Source organism: Hyla sarda, chromosome 4 (assembly GCF_029499605.1).
Source record: "Hyla sarda isolate aHylSar1 chromosome 4, aHylSar1.hap1, whole genome shotgun sequence".
Classification (NCBI taxonomy): domain Eukaryota; kingdom Metazoa; phylum Chordata; class Amphibia; order Anura; family Hylidae; genus Hyla; species Hyla sarda.
The window spans coordinates 269,986,459-270,007,905 of NC_079192.1; the positions used below are offsets into that span (position 1 = coordinate 269,986,459).

At 44.5% G+C, this 21,447-nt stretch overlaps 1 protein-coding gene across 3 annotated transcripts in view; it reads right to left on the bottom strand.

The window, feature by feature from the left end:
• CPM (carboxypeptidase M) overlaps positions 1 to 21,447 on the bottom strand; it is a 184,880-nt gene that overhangs the window by 139,358 nt on the left and 24,075 nt on the right. The window contains exon 1 of one of the 3 annotated variants that reach the window (XM_056574178.1): positions 18,320 to 18,373. The exons of the other annotated variants lie outside the window; for them this stretch is intronic. The gene's annotated coding sequence lies outside the window, so the exon portion shown is untranslated. Of the gene's footprint in view, positions 1 to 18,319; positions 18,374 to 21,447 lie in introns of those variants that run through there. 3 annotated transcript variants of the gene reach the window in all.

The window sequence follows — 21,447 nt, forward strand, 5'->3', positions numbered from 1 at the left end:
TGCTATTCTGGTACTCCCTGTGAGTGAGAGTTGACCGATGTACAAGGGCCCTCTACGCCATCCTTAGAGGTTACGACGTCTGCCACGTCCATGATTGCAGTTTCGGAACCCTGCTATCTGTCAGAGTTGACCGTTGTCCTTCCGCCCTCTGCTATAGCATTAAAGGACGTGCTATCCGCCGCATCCACGGCTGCAATCCTGGTGCACCGCGGCATGCGGGTGTGGTAAGGAGGGTGCTCTTCCATGCACCCAGGTTTTCCCAATGACCATGGGAGCGTGCCTTCCACCACATTTGTGGCTGGATTCCGGACCCTGCTTCTGGTGGGTGACAACCAAATGTCGTATCCCTGCGGGTGCATTGAGCTTCTATAGCAGCAGCATGTATGATGTCACATTGGTTTGCGGTCGATCCTGTTTTTAGTTCAAGGGATTTGATGGTGACCTTGCGTTTTCTCAGGGCGTTCTTTGATATGGCACCCACCAGGCTCACTGGTGGGGACCCTGCTCTGGCTGTTGCAGCCATTTCTTCTCTCTCCTTTTGGGTGGAGTTGTTTGCAGTGTCCCTGCCATTGCTGAGGTGCGGTCATGTCCAGGGTTCCATCTCTGGCCCATCCGGGGTTACATTCCCCACCCACAGCTGCAAAATTGCTCAGTGGATAGTGCACTGGTCTCATAATCCAGAGGTTAGGAGTCTAATCCTCAATGAGGATCTCAACCGTTCTGAAATGAAAAAGGATCTTTAACAGGGGAGGTGCTTTATTGGCTCTATAAGACTTCTGCTCCAACTAATCTATTGTCTCATCTTTCCTTCCATGGACAGGTGGTATTAGTGGTCAAGCTACGCACTGCTCTTACCTCCTAGGGGAGGCCTAGTGTTACCCAGACCATCATGGCACCCCCATGGTGTTGGGGTGGAGTTTTTTAGATCTCTGCTTGTCACGATGCCGGCTGGCAGGTAGTGGATCCTCTGTGCCAGAGAGGGATTGGCGTGGACCGTGCTAGAGGATCGGTTCTAAGTCACTACTGGTTTTCACCAGAGCCCGCCGCAAAGCGGGATGGTCTTGCTGCGGCGGTAGTGACCAGGTCGTATCCCCTAGCAACGGCTCAACCTCTCTGGCTGCTGAAGATAGGCGCGGTACAAGGGAGTAGACAGAAGCAAGGTCGGACGTAGCAGAAGGTCGGGGCAGGCAGCAAGGATCGTAGTCAGGGGCAACGGCAGGAGGTCTGGAACACAGGCTAGGAACACACAAGGAAACGCTTTCACTGGCACTAAGGCAACAAGATCCGGCGAGGGAGTGAAGGGGAAGTGAGGTGATATAGGGAAGTGCACAGGTGTAAACACTAATTGGAACCACTGCGCCAATCAGCGGCGCAGTGGCCCTTTAAATCGCAAAGACCCGGCGCGCGCGCGCCCTAGGGAGCGGGGCCGCGCGCGCCGGGACAGAACTGACGGAGAGCGAGTCAGGTACGGGAGCCGGGGTGCGCATCGCGAGTGGGCGCTACCCGCATCGCGAATCGCACCCCGGCCGGAGGTGGTATCGCAGCGCCCCGGGTCCGTGGAACCGACCGGAGCGCTGCAGTGAGGGGAGTGTAGCGAGCGCTCCGGGGAGGAGCGGGGACCCGGAGCGCTCGGCGTAACAGTACCCCCCCCCTTGGGTCTCCCCCTCTTCTTGGAGCCTGAGAACCTGAGGAGCAGACTTTTGTCTAGGATGTTGTCCTCAGGTTCCCAGGATCTCTCTTCAGGACCACAACCCTCCCAGTCCACTAAAAAAAATTTTTTCCCTCTGACCTTTTTAGAGGCTAAGATCTCTTTGACAGAGAAGATGTCCGAGGAGCCGGAAACAGGAGTGGGAGGAACAGATTTGGGAGAGAAACGGTTAATGATAAGTGGTTTAAGAAGAGAGACGTGAAAGGCATTAGGGATACGAAGAGAAGGAGGAAGAAGAAGTTTGTAAGAGACAGGATTAATTTGACACAAAACTTTGAAAGGTCCAAGATAGCGTGGTCCCAACTTGTAGCTAGGGACACGGAAGCGGACATATTTAGCGGAGAGCCATACCTTGTCTCCAGGGGAAAAAACGGGAGGAGCTCTTCTTTTCTTATCTGCGAATTTTTTCATGCGTGATGAAGCCTGTAAGAGAGAATTTTGGGTCTCTCTCCATATGATGGAAAGGTCACGAGAAATTTCATCCACAGCGGATAGACCAGAGGGCAAGGGGGTAGGGAGGGGGGGAAGAGGGTGACGGCCGTACACCACGAAAAACGGGGATTTGGAGGAAGATTCAGAGATTCTGAAATTATACGAGAATTCGGCCCAAGGTAGAAGATCTGCCCAGTCATCCTGGCGGGAGGAAACAAAATGTCGTAAATAGTCACCCAAGATCTGGTTAATTCTTTCTACTTGTCCATTGGATTGAGGATGGTATGCAGAAGAAAAATTTAATTTAATCTTGAGTTGTTTACAGAGAGCCCTCCAGAATTTAGACACAAATTGGACGCCTCTATCCGAGACGATCTGCGTAGGCAACCCGTGAAGACGAAAAATGTGGAATAAATTGCCTGTAATAATTGGCGAACCCCAAAAAACGTTGGATGGCACGGAGTCCGGAGGGGCGTGGCCAATCTAAGACGGCAGAAAGTTTATCTGGGTCCATTTGTAGTCCCTGGCCAGAGACCAAGTATCCTAGAAAAGGAAGAGATTGGCATTCAAACAGACATTTCTCAATTTTAGCATAGAGTTGATTGTCACGAAGTCTCTGAAGAACCATACGGACATGCTGGCGGTGTTCTTCTAGGTTGGCCGAAAAAATTAGGATATCATCAAGATATACAACAACACAGGAGTATAACAGATCACGAAAAATTTCATTAACAAAGTCTTGGAAGACAGCAGGGGCGTTGCACAGGCCAAAGGGCATGACCAGATACTCAAAGTGTCCATCTCTGGTGTTAAATGCTGTTTTCCACTCATCCCCCTCTCTGATGCGGATGAGGTTATAGGCGCCTCTTAAGTCCAATTTAGTAAAGATGTGGGCACCTTGGAGGCGATCAAAGAGTTCAGAGATGAGGGGTAAGGGGTAGCGGTTCTTAACCGTGATTTTATTAAGTCCGCGGTAGTCAATGCAAGGACGTAGAGAGCCATCTTTTTTGGACACAAAGAAAAATCCGGCTCCGGCAGGAGAGGAGGATTTACGGATAAAGCCCTTTTTTAGATTCTCCTGGACGTATTCAGACATGGCAAGAGTCTCTGGGGCAGAGAGAGGATAAATTCTGCCCCGGGGTGGAGTAGTGCCCGGGAGGAGGTCGATAGGACAATCATAAGGCCTGTGAGGAGGTAGAGTCTCCGCTTGTTTTTTGCAGAAAACATCCGCGAAGTCCATATAGGCCTTAGGGAGACCGGTTACTGGAGGAAGCACAGAGTCACGGCAAGGGTTACTGGGAACCGGTTTTAGACAGTCCTTGGAACAAGAGGGCCCCCAACTCTTGATCTCCCCAGTGGACCAATCCAGGGTTGGGGAATGAAGTTGAAGCCAGGGAAGTCCAAGGAGAATTTCCGAGGTGCAATTGGGGAGGACCAAAAGTTCAATCCTCTCTTGATGAGATCCGATGCTCATTAGAAGGGGCTCCGTGCGGAAACGTATGGAACAGTCCAATCTTTCATTGTTTATACAATTGATGTAAAGGGGACTGGTGAGACTGGTCACTGGGATGTTGAACCTGTTGACGAGAGAGGCCAAAATAAAATTTCCTGCAGATCCAGAGTCCAAGAAGGCCACAGAAGAGAAGGAGAAGGCAGAGGCAGACATCCGCACAGGCACAGTAAGACGTGGAGAAGCAGAGTAGACGTCAAGGATTGTCTCACTTTTGTGCGGAGTCAGCGTACGTCTTTCCAGGCGGGGAGGGCGGATAGGACAATCCCTCAGGAAGTGTTCGGTACTAGCACAGTACAGGCAGAGGTTCTCCATGCGGCGTCGTGTCCTCTCTTGAGATGTCAGGCGAGACCGGTCGACCTGCATAGCCTCCACGGCGGGAGGCACAGGAACAGATTGCAGGGAACCAGAGGAGAGAGGAGCCGAGGAGAAGAAACGCCTCGTGCGAACAGAGTCCATATCTTGGCGGAGCTCCTGACGCCTTTCGGAAAAACGCATGTCAATGCGAGTGGCTAGGTGAATAAGTTCATGAAGATTAGCAGGCATTTCTCGTGCGGCCAGAACATCTTTAATGTTGCTGGATAGGCCTTTTTTAAAGGTCGCGCAGAGGGCCTCATTGTTCCAGGATAATTCAGAAGCAAGAGTACGGAATTGTACGGCATACTCGCCAACGGAAGAATTACCCTGGACCAGGTTCAACAGGGCAGTCTCAGCAGAAGAGGCTCGGGCAGGTTCCTCAAAGACACTTCGAATTTCCGAGAAGAAGGAGTGTACAGAGGCAGTGACGGGGTCATTGCGGTCCCAGAGCGGCGTGGCCCAAGCCAGGGCTTTTCCAGACAGCAGGCTGACTACGAAAGCCACCTTAGACCTTTCAGTGGGGAACTGGTCCGACATCATCTCCAAGTGTAATGAACATTGGGAAAGGAAGCCACGGCAAAACTTAGAGTCCCCATCAAATTTATCCGGCAAGGATAGTCGTAGTCCAGAAGCGGCCACTCGCTGCGGAGGAGGTACAGGAGCTGGCGGAGGAGATGATTGCTGGGGCTGTGGTAGTAACTGTTGTAGCATAACAGTCAGTTGAGACAGCTGTTGGCCTTGTTGCGCAATCTGTTGTGACTGCTGGGCGACCACCGTGGTGAGGTCAGCGACAACTGGCAGAGGAACTTCAGCGGGATCCATGGCCGGATCTACTGTCACGATGCCGGCTGGCAGGTAGTGGATCCTCTGTGCCAGAGAGGGATTGGCGTGGACCGTGCTAGAGGATCGGTTCTAAGTCACTACTGGTTTTCACCAGAGCCCGCCGCAAAGCGGGATGGTCTTGCTGCGGCGGTAGTGACCAGGTCGTATCCCCTAGCAACGGCTCAACCTCTCTGGCTGCTGAAGATAGGCGCGGTACAAGGGAGTAGACAGAAGCAAGGTCGGACGTAGCAGAAGGTCGGGGCAGGCAGCAAGGATCGTAGTCAGGGGCAACGGCAGGAGGTCTGGAACACAGGCTAGGAACACACAAGGAAACGCTTTCACTGGCACTAAGGCAACAAGATCCGGCGAGGGAGTGAAGGGGAAGTGAGGTGATATAGGGAAGTGCACAGGTGTAAACACTAATTGGAACCACTGCGCCAATCAGCGGCGCAGTGGCCCTTTAAATCGCAAAGACCCGGCGCGCGCGCGCCCTAGGGAGCGGGGCCGCGCGCGCCGGGACAGAACTGACGGAGAGCGAGTCAGGTACGGGAGCCGGGGTGCGCATCGCGAGTGGGCGCTACCCGCATCGCGAATCGCACCCCGGCCGGAGGTGGTATCGCAGCGCCCCGGGTCCGTGGAACCGACCGGAGCGCTGCAGTGAGGGGAGTGTAGCGAGCGCTCCGGGGAGGAGCGGGGACCCGGAGCGCTCGGCGTAACACTGCTATTTCACAGGAGGTCCTTGCATTTCTTCTCCCTTTCTAGGTGAAGTGCTGTCAGTCTTCTGTACTTCCTGCTGTGACTGGCTCAGCCATCTCGTTTAACCCTTCCGCTACTGGCTTGGGTGTAGCTTAGTTGGGTGCCTTTTATCGAGATTCAGCCTTCACGCTCCCCCTTCTTCTGGGGGGTTGTATGGCCCTTGTACGGCTCCTACTCTTGCCTTTGCAGCCGTTGCCCCCCGACCTCCCTGTGTCGGAGGGTCTCTTATTTCACTCATGCCCTCGGTCTCTCCCTTCTTTTGGTGGGGTTCTGCTAGATATAGTTTTGTTGCAGCTGTAGCCATCCTAGTTTTCGCAGGGGCACTGGTTGCTCTGGCCGGGACAGTTCATGTTTTCTCCCCTCTTCCTCTGGGTGAGGTCCGGTAGAGTCCGGCTAGGTCCATACCCTGGTTTCTCCAGTCCCACGCACTACTCTCTCTCTCTTTCTCCCTGTCTGGATATGTCTTGCTTGGCAGACATCCTGGTAGTCCTTGTGCTTCCTTCTGGATGTGAGGGCTCTGCTCTTACTCTCCAGCGATCTTTCTGCTTAGGGTGTCTCTAGGCCTTCCCCTTCCGGCCTCTCTGGCAGGTGACATTTCCGTGTCTTGTGCTCTGGAGTGGTTGTTCCTGGAGCTTTCACCATCCTGGGAGTTCGTCTCTGGCCTTGGCAGGGTTCCAGTCCTACTCTTCTTCTCTGTTTCTCCGCAGAAGCGGTCTTTGCTCGCCGCTCCATGTCCTGCCTGGTCTGGGTGCTCAGTTAGAGTGTTCGCTCTGGCTTGGGGTTCTCTGTCTCTCCTGGTTGGGACTCCAGGGTCCCTCCTTTTTCTTCCTGGACATGGGTTCCTCTGTTTCTCTGGGCAGCTGCTCCAGTGTTCTGGATGGCTCTGCTCCTTCCCTCCTGTCTATTTGTGTTCCTCCTTCTCTCTTATCTCTTATCTCTCTCTCCCGAGTTTAGGCCAGGCCTCTGTGATTCCTTTCCTCAGGGGTGTTTTTTGCTCTCCTGCCAAGACAGGTTTGGCCCAGCAGGCCTCCGAGGCGACCATTTGTTGCCTTTTGGATGACTGTTGGCCCCCGTCTCTGCTCAATTCCTTCCTTGTGGGTCCTGCCTTGCCCCTCGTGTTTTGCAGGGGAGGCCTGGTGGTTGGTAGCTGGGTTCCGGTTTCCTCTGGGCCTCGACCACTGTCTTGAGTGACTGGTTAAAGATCAGTCTCTGGCCTGACCTTTCCTTCTCTGGCGGTTGTTTTTCCCACCCCAGGGACTGCTTTGGGATGTCCCATGGTCTCTGTGTCCCCCAATGAGGCGACCGAGAAAAGGAGATTTTTTTGTACTCACTGTAAAATCTCTTTCTCGTAGCCTTCATTGGGGGACACAGCACCCACCTATTTATCGTTCCTGGTCAGGTTGTTTGTTGACTTTTATTCTTTTCTGGTGTCCTTTCGGACTTTTTCTCCTTTTGGGGTTTGACTTCTCCTACTGCTTGTGACACAACTAATTAGCTCTGTGCCTGTGGGCGGGTATATCCTTCTGGGAGGAGCCGACTTCTTTTTTTTTGCCTAGTGTCAGCCTCCTAGTGACAGGAGCATAATACCCATGGTCTCAGTGCCCCCAATAAAGGCTACAAGAAAGATTTTACAGAGAGTACAAAAAAATCTCCTTTTTATCACACTTAATACATTCTAGTTTCTGTACTGGGGTGTACAATTGCAGACCTCAGGTTTAACTTACACAAAAGGACAAGACCATTGTTCACATAATTATAGATTTTTATTGCCAATTTTACTTTAAATAAAAAAAGACTTTATTTGCTTTATTTACTTTCTGCATATTATATTTATTTCATTTATATATAGTAAAAGTGGTAAAAGTATTTCTCTGTTTCTAAAACATTTTTAGATTTCATTGGGACACACTGCTGCTGGCAGACATTCCAATAATGAACAGATGCTCAGTATTCTAAGCAGCTGAGCAGCGAAAAAGGAAAGTAAACATTACAAAACTAATAAAACTTTAGGGGGTAATGTTTCTCCTTAAAGAAATGTCAGATCCAAAAAATAAAAATAAAATGTTAGTTAGTACCTAATCCTGACCATGCACATCTAATTTTGAAGCTTCTATCACTTATATTTATTATTAAAAATACCTACGGTATTTTCATTAGCTCACAGTGTTAGAAATCCTCTCAGGGGAAGGGAGTGTTTCCCTCGCTTGTGGTGGTGGGAGGTGATTGGTGTGTCTGATCATGCAGCCTTGTCCATCAGTCATCTCTTGTCCATGACTCATGGACAAGCCTGATGCTTCTGCAGGACTGGTTAGTGTCCCAGTATGTATGGGTGGGATTTTCAGGAGCGGTTTTCTTTATTAAATATTAAAAAAATAAAAATTAAACAACCATATTACAAAAGATCTTTAATTTTTATCAGTAACAACATTCAAAAAGTTTTTGGAACTGACAGTGCCCATTTAAAGAGAGTGTCCTTAAAAAGAAACAATACCCCTTTAGTCCTATAAAGATAGGCCTCTCTCTAACCAGCTAGCATCATACTCTCTACTGGCAAGGAGCAATAACCCAGAAACAGATGTCTGCAGATGTTTTTTTAAAAGATTTCTGGCTTGACATACATTCCCAGTCAGTTTCGAAAGCTCCCAATTGGAGTTAAACACTGACATGCGGTTTAGATTTACGTCTGGCCATGCTGATGTTCAATGCGTCCCACACTGTCTGCAGACTGCTTAGATCACATGACAGCGATGCATTGAACATCAGTGTGGCGGCACGTATAGCTGGACCGCGTCAACAGGGGGCTGCCTTGTCAGGGAAGACAAGAAGAAGCCAAGCCCCCTGTGATCAGCTGTTGTATGGAGCCAAACAGGTTCCTGGGAAAGGCTTGAAACAACAGTCATCCAGAGACGAGAGGAATGCTGAACCTGGGGGGGACCAGGAAAACATCCAACCCACACATGTAAAGCACTTAAAGGAGTACTCTGTTGGAAAACATTTTTATTTTATTTATTTATTTATTTATTTTTAAAGAACTGGTGCTAGAAAGTTGAACAGATTTGTAAATGACTTCTATTAAAAAATCTTAATCCTTTCAGTACTTTTTAGCAGGGGTTATCCAGCATAAGGTGATTTTAGTACGTACCTGGCAGACAGTAATGGACATGCTTAGGAAGGATCTGCGCTTGTCTTGGGCTAAATGGCTATGCTGTGAGATTACCATAACAGTGTGGCTAGCTTTCTGTGATCTTGTATTTCCTGTTTTGTGTTTTCTTGTTTGCCTACAAATCCCATGATTAAATTTTTCTCCTTCCCACACATCAGCCACCCCACCCATTGAAACTAAATGAACTGCAGACCTGTGGTCTTCAATCAGGATGCCTACAGCTGTTGCATTTGTTGCAGATTGATCCCTTCACCCATTGAAGCAGATAGGCCTCCCTGTCATCAGCTGACTAGTGAGTCAGGTCTCGACCGCATTGCAACCTGGGAAAAATTCAGAGACAGCAGTTATTTTGTATGCTGTTAAAAATAAATATTGGGGTGAAAATCACATAAGAATTGTGAGAAAACCATCACACACAGGTAAAGACACTATATTATGAACTACACTAACTGCACAGCCCCTGTAGCATAGTCAAATAAAAAAAATTCCGGAATACCCCTTACATTTTTGGGAATTTCTTTTTTTGTGTTGTCCACAGTGCTCTCTGTTGACACCTGATGCCCATATCAGGAACTGTCCAGAGCAGGAGAAAATCCCTGTAGCAAACCTATGCTGCTCTGGACAGTTCCTGACATGGACAGAGGTGTCAGCAGAGCGCACTGTGGACAACACAAAAAAGAAATTCAAAAAATAAAGATTTTCCTCTGTAGAAAACAGCTGCTAAAAAGTCCTGAAATGATTAAGATTTTTTAATAGAAGTAATTTACAAATCTGTTTAACTTTCTGGCACCAGTTCATTTAAAAAAAAAGTATTCCACTGGAGTACCCCTTTAAGACATACCTTAGCATCACAGGCACAATAGTGAAAAGTTAATAAAACCTCTTTAATGGTACAGCAATGTCGTGTATAGTTCTGGATATGGTAATTGGTATAAGTACGGGTCTGTCTTGCAGTTATAGATTGCAGTCCTCTTTAGTTCAGAATGGGTATCACTTATGCTTTATTGAGCACCGATTTTAAGCTAGATCTTCATGTATGTTCGCTTTTCGCTAATATATCATGAAGCATTCAGGCTATTATAATAGTAATATCACTTTAAGATAAATTCCTTTTTTCTATGTAAGTACTTCAGAAGGAGGCATGCATCATTAGGTTATAGTTCATGTGTCAAGTTGCCGTAAGCTTGTTTCTCGCTCTGGTTTGTCTACACATAGTTGTTACAGGCAAATTGCTCTTGGTAATCCACAAAGCCTGGCATTGTGTGATTTTTTTTAAAGTTGTAGTACGCATGTTACCTATTTTTCATGCTCACGTTTTTTTCTTGTACGGTACACAGAAACATATTGTTAGAGACAAATTGCCCTCACCAATCCACCAAAACCTCATGTTGTCTTTGTTTTAACGTCTGTCTTACGTACATTCATCACATAGATACCTATTTAGTTACATCACTGTTTGTAGGTAAGTTCTTGGGTTATATCCCAAGACTTTCAGAAGTGGTAGTTCTCAGGTTATAAATTGTTCACGACCATGTTCTCTTCCTTTGTACGTTATATGAGCCCTTGTTAGGGTATGTTCACACTGAGGAATTGGCACGCAAATCCTCCGGCGGAATTCAACGGTGTGAACCCCTAATATTAGTGTGGATGGGTATTCCTCTGACCACTTTACACTGCAGAATTTCAGCGGTGGACACTTCCACTGCTGAAATTGATCCGCGTAAGGAAAGAAAATGTTAATTATTTGCGCGAAAGTCCTGCGAATGGAAATTCTGTTCACATTCCTCAGTGTGCAATCTCCAATCCATGAATGTTATCATTGTCATTACTTTTGTCTCACGTCTTTGAATAACAATTGCATGTCATTGTCTTTAAGTTAGCAATCATTTGTGTTGAAAGAGTTATCCAGGAATAGAAAAACAGAGCTAATTTCTTTTATAAACAGCTCCCTGTTTGTCTCCAGGTTGGGTATGGTTCTGCAGCTCAGTTCTATTGAAATGAAAGGAGCCAAGTTGTAATGCCACACACAACCTGGGGACAGACATGGAGCTGTTTTTGAAAGACATTAGCTCTCTTTTTCTATTCCTGGATAATCCGTTTAGTCCTTTATCACATGTGTTAACATTTCATAACTTTCTGTTTGTTCTGCTTGTCTCTCCACCTCTTGGTGATTGAGTACTTTTGGTATGGGTATCGCTTTAAAGCCATATGTTCTGTATGTTATATTTCATGTCTGTTACACACACACACTACCGTCATCATTCTTGCTAACCTTCATATCATGCTTTCATAATTTGAAGGAACTTCCTTACTGGGTAACAAAGCCTCATGTTGTGTGTATTATGTCCTTCAAGTATCTAGGTTATGCAGGCTTTTGTATGATTTTCAACATTGCATATGGGATACCAATGTTCCCCTGTTAGTCAACCAATACAGTGGTCCCTCAACATACAATGGTAATCCGTTCCAAATGAACCATCGTTTGTTGAAACCATCGTATGTTGAGGTATCCGTGCAATGGAAAGAATAGGAAGTTGTACTCACCTGTCCCCGCCGCTCCGGACCCGTCACCGCTCGTCAGCGCTGCCCTGGATGTCGCCCTCCATCGCTGTCGCCGCGTCCCCGTGGTGTCCCCGACGCTCCGGACATCTCTGCTTCCCCGGGATATTCGCTCTCAAGTCGCCACCATCACGTCACTACGCACGCCGCTCCTATTGGATGACGGGACAGCGTGCGCGGCGACGTGATGATGACGATGGAGAGCGCTGGCAATGCAGGGAATCCCGAAGAGGACGCTCCGGAGCCCCGAGTACAGGTAGGAGACCATCACTGGAGCACACAAGGCACTGTAAACGGCTATCCAGCGGCAGCTGGAGCAGTCAGCGCTGCCAGATAGCCGTTTATGCAATGGCCCCGACATACAAAAGCATCGTATGTTGATACTGCCTTTAACATGCGATGGCCTCTGAGAGGCCATCGCATGTTGAAATTATCGTATGTCGGGGCCATTGTAGGTCGGGGGGTCACTGTATTACAGGCATTCAGCCACAAGATCCCTAACATAAATATTCAAGCCACATCAGCATAAAATGTTACCAGCTTCCTGATGGTTATAACTTATTGTAATAAAGCAGTTGTATTTATGATTAGATATCTATCTAGCAATGCTGTCCATATTTCAGAGTTTCCATTGCCGTTATCCTAGTTAGACACAACCAATATCAACTATATCCTAGTGGTTAATATTTTGCCACTTTATCCTAAAGGATCATATAGTACTATTTGGCTATAGCTCGCAGGGTGCCTTTTTAAAATTCTAATCAACCCTTGTTTTTACACGATTCACCCGATTACAGATATGTAATTAAATTATCCTCCAGGTTACCAGTCTTAGGTTGGCTTCACACCACTATTTGAGTGTCCGCTACACAGATACAGTTTCAGAAGCCCAAATCGGCTGAAATCGTATATGTGCACGGACATATACTGACAGATACGGAGCCATTAACTATAACTATAACTGGGGCTGCGGACCCGATCGTAGTCAGCTAGTGAATATGATCTGGTAATTTTCTCAGCATGTCATATTTTTGACACGGACTGAAAATGGTGGTCGTGGCCTAAGCCAACATAGTTACCAAATGGGCCGGGATTGGCCCTGGGGGCCAATGTATGTGTGTATGTGTATACAGTACATATATTGTATAAACATGTACAATGTGAGTAAAATGTATAAAGTTATGTCAAAACCACACAAAACACTAATATAATACCTGCATGCAGAGTATTTTTATAGGCCTGAAACATGCAGGGGTGTGAAAAAAAAAAAAACACAACAAAAACCAAACTACTTTTTAAATAGAAAAAAAAATTACTTCTATTTAAAAATCTTAATCCTTCTAGTGCTTATCAGCTGCTGTATGCTTCAGAGGAAGTTCTTTTCTTTTTGAATTTCTTTTCTGTCTGACCACAGTGCATTCTGCTGACACCTCTGTGCATGTCAGGAACTGTCCACAGCAAGGACAATCCCCATAGCAAACCTTTCTTGCTCTGGACAGTTCCTGACATGGACAGAGGTGTCAGCAGAGAGCACTTATGGTCAGAAAAAAAAGAAATTCAAAAAGAAAAGAACTTACTCTGTAGTGTACAGCAGCTGATAAGTACTGGAAAGATTAAGATTTTTAAATAGAAGTAATTTACATACCTGTTTAACTTTCTGGCACCAGTTGATATTAAAAAAGTTGCTTTCCACTGGAGTACCCTTTAATTGTTTCTGGGATATGATGTTATTAAAAAAACACACTTCTGTGGTTTGGTATTTTTTTATGTTAACGCCATTGACCGTATGGGATATATAAAGTTATATTATAATAGTTCTGACAATTATGCACACTCCAATACCAAATACTAGGAATGCTCCAAAATTGGCCTAAATGACACAGGGCATATAGGTACGCCCTGGGCACCAGGGACTTAGCGCACCAAAACGCACCTGTATACCCTGAGTCCCACCACTGCTATGACTCGAGTGCAGGAGCTGCATTTGCATCATAGCCCGTCGGTCCCGGCTTCTTTTAGTAGCCAGGGACCCACCGGTAATGGTAGAAATTGTAGGCGGCTGATGTTGTCGCACTGATGACGTCATGAGCTGCGCCGCGTGAACAGCTCCTGGTAGCCGTGGTAACCCAAGCCGACAGGGAGCTGTCTGCTGCTGAGCTACGGGACCATGAGTTCTGTGGATGAGGTGGCCGAGGTGGTGTCCATGGGGTCTGAGTGGAGGAGGTCGCAGGGGGTGTGCTGTGACTGTGAGTTATCTGCCATAGTGCAGCAGCTGCTCCGGATCATACTCAGTGGCCATCTTCATAAGAGTGAGCCCGGGAATATAGAGTGCAGTGTTTCCCAACCAGGGTGCCTCCAGCTGTTGCAAAACCAGCCTTCGGCTGTCGAGGCATGCTGGGAAAGGTAGTTTTGCAACAGCTGGAGGCACCCTGTTGGGAAACACTGATATAGTGTATGATCGTCCTGGATAGAGTACCCCCCATAACAGTATATGGCTTATAACAGTGATAAAGTACGCCCATAACAGTATATGGCTTATAACAGTGATAAAGTGCCCCAATAACAGTCAGAGTACCCCCATAAAATTATATGGCTTATAACAGTGATAAAGTACCCCCATAACAGTATATGGCTTATGTAAGGATTTCTCCCTGGGGATAGCTTTGGGATCATCCTTGACACCGCCACAGGACACGTTTCCACTTCAATCAGCAGGCAAACAACAGTACTTTATGCAAGTCCGGCCCCTCGCCAGACAGGTTGCAGGATAAATAAAAACATAACACAGGAACAAACAAAACCCTAGACCGTCCAGTCACTGACTAAAAAATCCAGCTCACTGACTAAAAAATCAACTGGTGGGCTTTTCCCAGCCAGTTAAACTTATGCCTCCTGAAACCTTCTACTCACTGTTCACACACAGCATTTGCAACCTCTTGCTGTGTGTCTCGTCCACACTTGGGGCCACTCACAGCTCGGGCTGTGTGTTCCTCACCAGGACCCCTGCCTCCCCCCACAGCCACCTTGCTGTCTTCTGGGGAGAGCCCAGATTATTCTGTTTGACTTCCTTTTAAACAGACTTCCCCTCTCTGCTACCTCATTAATTAGGCAACAGATAGAGGTTTCTCCAAGGTTAGCTAGGGGAAATACACCCTTTCCTTGCCACACTGTCACACTTATAACAGTGATAAAGTACCCCCCATTACAGTATATGGCTCATAACAGTGATAGAGTAATGGCGTAAACATTTAAAAAAATTATTAAAAGTATTTAAAAAAAACATCAGAACTAGAAGGGTACCATTAAAAACTACAGATCACTGCGCAAAAAATAAGCCCTCATACATCCCTGTATATGGAAAAATTAAAAGTTATATAAAAACATTTTTTTTTAAAAGTAGGCAGGGCAATGCATTTTCGGTTTCAGTTTCGGTTTTCGGCCAAGCACAGCCTAAATTTTCAGTTTGGGTACAAAATTTCCCTTTCGGTGCATCCCTACCAAATACGTTTATTTTTATTATGTTTTCATATTTTAATATGGAAAATGGAAATAGGGGGTGATGTGAACTTTTAATATGGAAGAGGTTAATGTGTGTGTATTGTTTTTTTTTTTTTTACTTTTATTAAACTAATTTTTTTTTCCCAATAAAGCTTAGGATTTTTTTTTTTTGAGCTGGAAGCCTGGTGTGTATTTTGTGTACATAGATACCTAAAAATCTTTATGTGCTCTATAAAAAGTTATGTAGGAATACTGCAGTACCCATTTGGCAGTAGTTGCTGGACAGCTTCTCTGTGTGAAGATAAATAAAGCCACTTGTTCATACACAAGGTTCATTGTCATTCTAGGAGTGAGCCACAACATTACAATGCAGATAATCTTGAAAGATTGTGAACCCCCTCTGGTGGCTGTTCACATGTATCTTTCATGTTAATGAGGAGAGGGCATTAACCCCTTAAGGATTCAGCGTTTTTCCGTTTTTGCATTTTCATTTTTTCCTTATCACCTTCTAAAAATCATAACGCTTTCAATTTTGCACCTAAAAATCCATATGATGGCTTATTTTTTGTGCCACCAATTCTACTTTGCAGTGACATTAGTCATTTTACCCAAAAATCCACGGCGAAATGGAAAAAAAAAATCATTGTGCGACAAAATTGAAGAAAAAATGTCATTTTGTAACTTTTGGGGGCTTCCGTTTCTACGCAGTGCATTTTTTGGTTTTTATTCTGTAGGTCCATATGGTTAAAATGATACCCTACTTATATAGGTTTGATTTTGCCGCACTTCTTAAAAAAATCATAACTACATGCAGGAAAATGTATACATTTTTTTCATTTTTTTATGATATAAAAAGTTAACAAAAAATGCGCTATTTTGGACTTTGGAATTTTTTTGCGCATGCACCATTGACCGTGCGGTTTAATTAATTATATAATTTTATAGTTCGGATATTTACGCATGCGGCGATACCACATATGTTAATTTTTATTTACACAGTTTTCTTTATGGGAAAAGGGGGGTGATTAAAACTTTTATTAGGGAAGGGGTTTAATGACCTTTGTTAACTTTTTTTTTTGCAGTGCTATAGCTCCCATAGGGAGCTATAGCACTGCACACACTGATCTCTTATGCTGATCCCTGCAAATCCATAGCTTTGCACGGATCAGCGAGATAGGGGCTCGATTGCTCAAGCCTGTAGATCAGGCTTGGAGCAATCAAACCCCGATCAGATGCCGCGGAGAGAGGTAAGAAGACCTCCGCCTGAGTCCCAGCTGATCAGAACATCGCGATTTTATCGCGATGTCCCGATCAGCCGGACTGAGCTGCCGGGAAGAGTTTAATTTCGTTTTCAGATGCGGCGATCAACTTTGATCGCCGCGTCTCAAGGGTTAACAGCACACGGCACAACGATCGGCGCCGAACGCTGTTAGCCCAGGGTCTCGTCTATCGCTAGCAGCTGGGAGCGACCCGGGGTGATGCAGGGTCACGGCGTGACCCCGTTTTTCACACCGGGACCGTGCTCAGGGCATACAGGTATGCCCTGAGTCCTTAAGAGGTTAAGTTCCCTGACCAGCTTTTTCAGCAGACAAGCAAGACATCTCCAACAAGGAGCCAAGGTGGTCATGCAAGCATGCTTACTGTTCTTTGCAGTTTACGGCAGTTGTCAACTGTTTCTGTAACTCATAAACAATGGAAAAATAAAATTATATGCCAAAGAAATAAAGCTGAATGAGTTTAAAAATCGTATCTGTCAGATGTAGGGTACATTTTATGAAAAAAATCATATAAGTTTTTCTGTTTCTCAATCTTTCCAGACTTTTCTTTTTTTTTAAAGCTACTGCACGTGTTAAAAAAAAATAATATTAATGTGATTCAATACAATTTACATAGACAGTAATGTTAAAAAAAAAAGTATACTATTTAAATCCATGTTTGAATTCTAACTTTATGTACAAAAATTAGTGCGCGGTGTCCCGATCAGCTGAGAAGACGGCAGGAGGGCACTTACCTGCCTCCTCACCGTCCGATCAGTGACTCGATGCTCCAGGAAGCATCAGCAGCCTGGAGCAATCGAGCACCGATAGCATTGATCAGTGCTATGCTATAATAATAGTCCCCTATGGGAACAAAAAAATAGTGTAAAAAAGAAAAAAAAAGTTAAATAAAAAAAGTTTTAAAAAAGTTTATAAATATGAATTAACCCCTTCCCTAATAAAATTTTCTATCACCCCCTTATCCCATAAAAAAAATGTAAATAAAAATAAAGATATTTGGTATCGCCGCGTGCCTGAATATCCAAACTATAAAAATATAACGTTAATTAAACCGTGCGGTCAATGGAGTATATATTTTTGGTCACTTTGTATACCCTAATTTTTTTTAATGAAAAGCCCCAAAAAATTATAAAAATCAAAAAGTCCCATCAAAACAAAAATGGTACCAATTAAAACTATAGACCATTGCGCAAAAAAAATTACCCCCCACACATTCCCAGATATGGGTAAAAAATTCAGTGCAAAAAAGGTAGGTATCATTTTAATCGTATGGACTTACAGAATAAAGATAAGGTGTCATTTCTACTGAAAAGAGCACTGCGTAGAAACAGAAGCTGACAAAAATTACACAATGGTGGGGGGTTTTTTTTTTCAATTTTGTCCCACAAATATTTTTTTTTGTTTCACTGTCGATTTTCTGGTAAAATGATATATGTCATTACAAAGTAAAATTGGCAGTGCAAAAAACAAGCCCTCATATAGGTCTGTAGGTGGAAAACTGAAAGCGTTATGATTTTTAGAAGGTGAGGAGGAAAAAACGAAAGTGCAAAAATGAAAAAAATCCTTAAAGGAGATATCCGGTGGTGAAAAACATATCCACTATCCTAAGGATAGGGGATAAGTTTCAGATCGCAGGGGGTCCGACCGCTGGGGCCCCCCACGATCTCCTGTACGGTCACCCAACAGCCCGCGGGAAGGGGGCGTGTTGACCAACGCACGAAGCGGCAGAAGACATGCCCCCTCAATACAACTCTATGGCAAAGCCGGCTCCGGCCAGAGAGCCGGAGCCTTGTACAGGAGATCGGGGGGGGGGGGGGGGCAGCGGTTGGACCCCCCGCATTCTGAAACTTATTCCCTATCCTTAGGATAGGGGATACGTTTTTCACCACTGGACTAACCCTTTAAGGGGTTAAGAACTTGTCCTACAGGACCTGTTGTAATTTTTAATGGCTTTAATTTTACCATCTTACCATATAATGTAATGCAAGACAAAAAAAATCTATATATTTTTTAAGGTGGAATTGAAAAAAACTGAAATTCTTTTAATTTTAAGTGGTTTAATTTTTACACCATTTACTGTGCAGTATGCCTGACATATCAACTTTATTCTATAGGTCAGTACAATTACAGTGATACCTTAGTATGTATTTTGTTTTACTAAAAAACACTGCTTTGTATATATATCGTGCTGCCTTCGCAATGTATTTTACATGCTTGGCACTCAGTAGGGTTTGTACCTTTAAGACCCTCCATTTTCTTGAAGCCTAGAGGCTGGCCTTCTCTCTAATGCCTAGGGCTAGCCCAGGCACGTCTCTTTCATTCCAGCTCCAGCTACCACAGTGATAAGATCCAAAGGACTTCTTGGAGCTAATACAGACTGCAACTCTGATAAATACCAAAGCCAGTGAGTAAGGTTTTGTTAGTTAGCTTGTGTAGAGAGATGCTAGGCATTTGTAGATAGATAATGTGTGTTTCAGTATATAGTAAGTGAGCACCTGTTAGACCCTATCTATGTATTAGCTATGCATAATGTAAGGCACTTGAATAGCCATGCTTATATTTGTCTTTTATATGTTTGTTTTACAGTTTTACCGTGTGCATTATATCTCAGTAAAGATTACATCAGTTAAGCAACCAGCGTGTCTTTCCTTGAGATTCGGTATAAACTTGATGTGAAGCTGTCTACTTAAAACAACACACAGCCGAGACATAATATATATTTTTTTTTTCTACAAAAAGTGTATGAGGGATCAAATTGGTAACATTTTGGAGTAGATAGGACTTCAATAATTAAATGCATTTTATTGCAAGGTCACCAAAAAGTCTGTTCTGTCTGTTTTTTGATGGCATTCACAATAAACAAATAATGTTACATGTAAATAGTATTATTTTATAGTTCAGACAGTTTTCTATGCCATGAAAAAAATGTCTTTCTTCAGTTTAAATTATTTTTGATATGAAAAAAATGTGGGAAAAGGGTTATTTGGAATTTAATTAATTGATTACGGTATGTTTATTAAAAAAAAACTTTACTTGTACAAACATTTGGACCCCCAAAGGGAGAACTAACCCCACTCATCCCACAGACAGCATATACAGACAACATACATAAGCAAAATAGATATGTACCAAACAGTGAAAAAGCAGCACAAAAATGCAGTCTAGTCTTAGATTTCAATTGACTAATGGCCTATATAAGTGACGCCCTAAAACAAGCCTTCATAGCATCCCAGAAAACAGACTTAGCAACCCCCTGAGGCATTAAAGGGATTATCCACCATAAGGTGATTTTAGCACGTACCTGGCAGGCAGTAATGGACATGCTTAGGAAGGATCTGCACTTGTCTTGGGGCTAAATGGCTATGTTGTGAGATTACCATAATACTGTGGCTAGCTTTCTGTGAACTGGTATTTCCTGTTTGACTTTTCTTTTTTTTATTACAAATCCCACAATTCCATTTTCCTCCCTCCCACACATCAGCCACCCCATCCATTGAAACATAAATGAGCTGCATCCATCAAAAGACCTGTGGTTTTCCATCAGGGTGCCTACAGCTGTTGCATTAGTTGCAGATTGATCCCCTCCCACCAAATTTTTTAATCAACTGGTGCCAGAAAGTTAAACAGATTTGTTAATTACTTCTATTAAAAAATCTTAATCTTCCAGTACTTATTAGCTGCTGAATACTACAGAGGAAATGGTTTTCTTTTTGGAACACCGAGCTCTTTGCTGACATCATGACCACAGTGCTCTCTGCTGACATCTCTGTCCATTTTAAGAACTGTCCAGAGTAGGAGAAAATCCCCATAGCAAACATATGCTGCTCTGGACAGTTCCTAAAATGGACAGAGATGTCAGCAGAGAGCACTGTGGTCATGATGTCAGCAGAGAGCTCTGTGTTCCAAAAAGAAAACCATTTCCTCTGTAGTATACAGACCCTAAAAATTACTGGAAAGATTAAGATTTTTTAATAGAAGTAATTTACAAATCTGTTTAACTTTCTGGCCCAGTTGATTAAAAAAAAATTTTCCCCACGGGAGTACACCTTTAACCTGTTAAAAACGTAGGGCGTACCTGTACGCCCTACGCCCAGTCCCGGTGTTTAAAACGGGGTCACACCATGACCCCGGATCACACCGGGTCGGTTCCGGCTGCTAATGATAGCTGGGACCCTGGGCTAACACCACACGGCACTGATCATTGTGTTGCGCGCTATTAACCCTTCAGACGCGGCGATCAAAGTTGACCGCCACGTCTGAAAGTGAAAGTAAACGCTTCCCGGCAGCTTAGTCGGGCTGATCGGGACATCGCGATAAAATTGCGATATCCCGATCAGCTAAGACGAGAGCGGAGACCCCCTTACCTTGCTCCGTTGCGTCCGATCGGCGTTTGATTGCTCGAAGCCTGAGCTACAGGCTTGAGCAATCGAGCCCTTATCATGCTGATCCATGAAAAGCTATGGCTTTGCAGGGATCAGAGTAAAAGATCAGTGTGTGCAGTGCTATTGCCCCCTATGGGAGCTATAGCACTGCAAAAAAAAAGTAAAAGAAAAATAAAGTTAACAAAGGTCATTTAACCCCCTTCCCTAATTAAAGTTTCAATCACCCCCCTTTTCCCATAAAAAAAACCTGTGTAAATAAAAATAAACATATGTGGTTTCGCCGTGTGCGGAAATGTCCGAACTATAAAAATATATCGTTAATTAAACCGGACGGTCAATGGCGTATGCGCAAAAAAATGCCAACATAGCGTATTTTTGGTCACTTTTTATATCATGAAAAAATTTATAAAAAGCGATCAAAAAGTCAGATCAATACAAAAATGCTACCGATACAAACTTCAGAATACGGCGCAAAAAATTTGCTCTCATACCAGCCTGTACGCGGAAAAATAAAAAGTTATAGGGGTTAGAAGATGAGAATTTTTAAGGTATAAATTTTCCTGCATGTAGTTATGATTTTTTTCCGAAGTACAACAAAATCACGACGCATGGACCTACAGAATAAAGATAAGGTGTCATGTTTATCGAAAAGTGCACTGCGTAGAAACGGAAGCCCACAAAATTTACAAAATTACATTTTTCTTCAATTTTGTCGCACAATTAATTAACTGCAAAGTAGAATTGGTGGCGCAAAAATAAGCCATCATATGGAATTTTATTTGCAAAATTGAAAGCGTTATGATTTTGAGAAGGTGATGAGGAAAAAGCACCAAAGGAGAGTGGTCAGAGAGGGATCTGCGAAGGCATTGTATAAAGCATAGGCAACCTAATACCCATCCAGAAGTAAAGGCCATGTCAATATGGGAGAGTGCATCATAAGAACAAAAATGGTAGGAATATTGCCATTCTCCAGGATGGTGCAC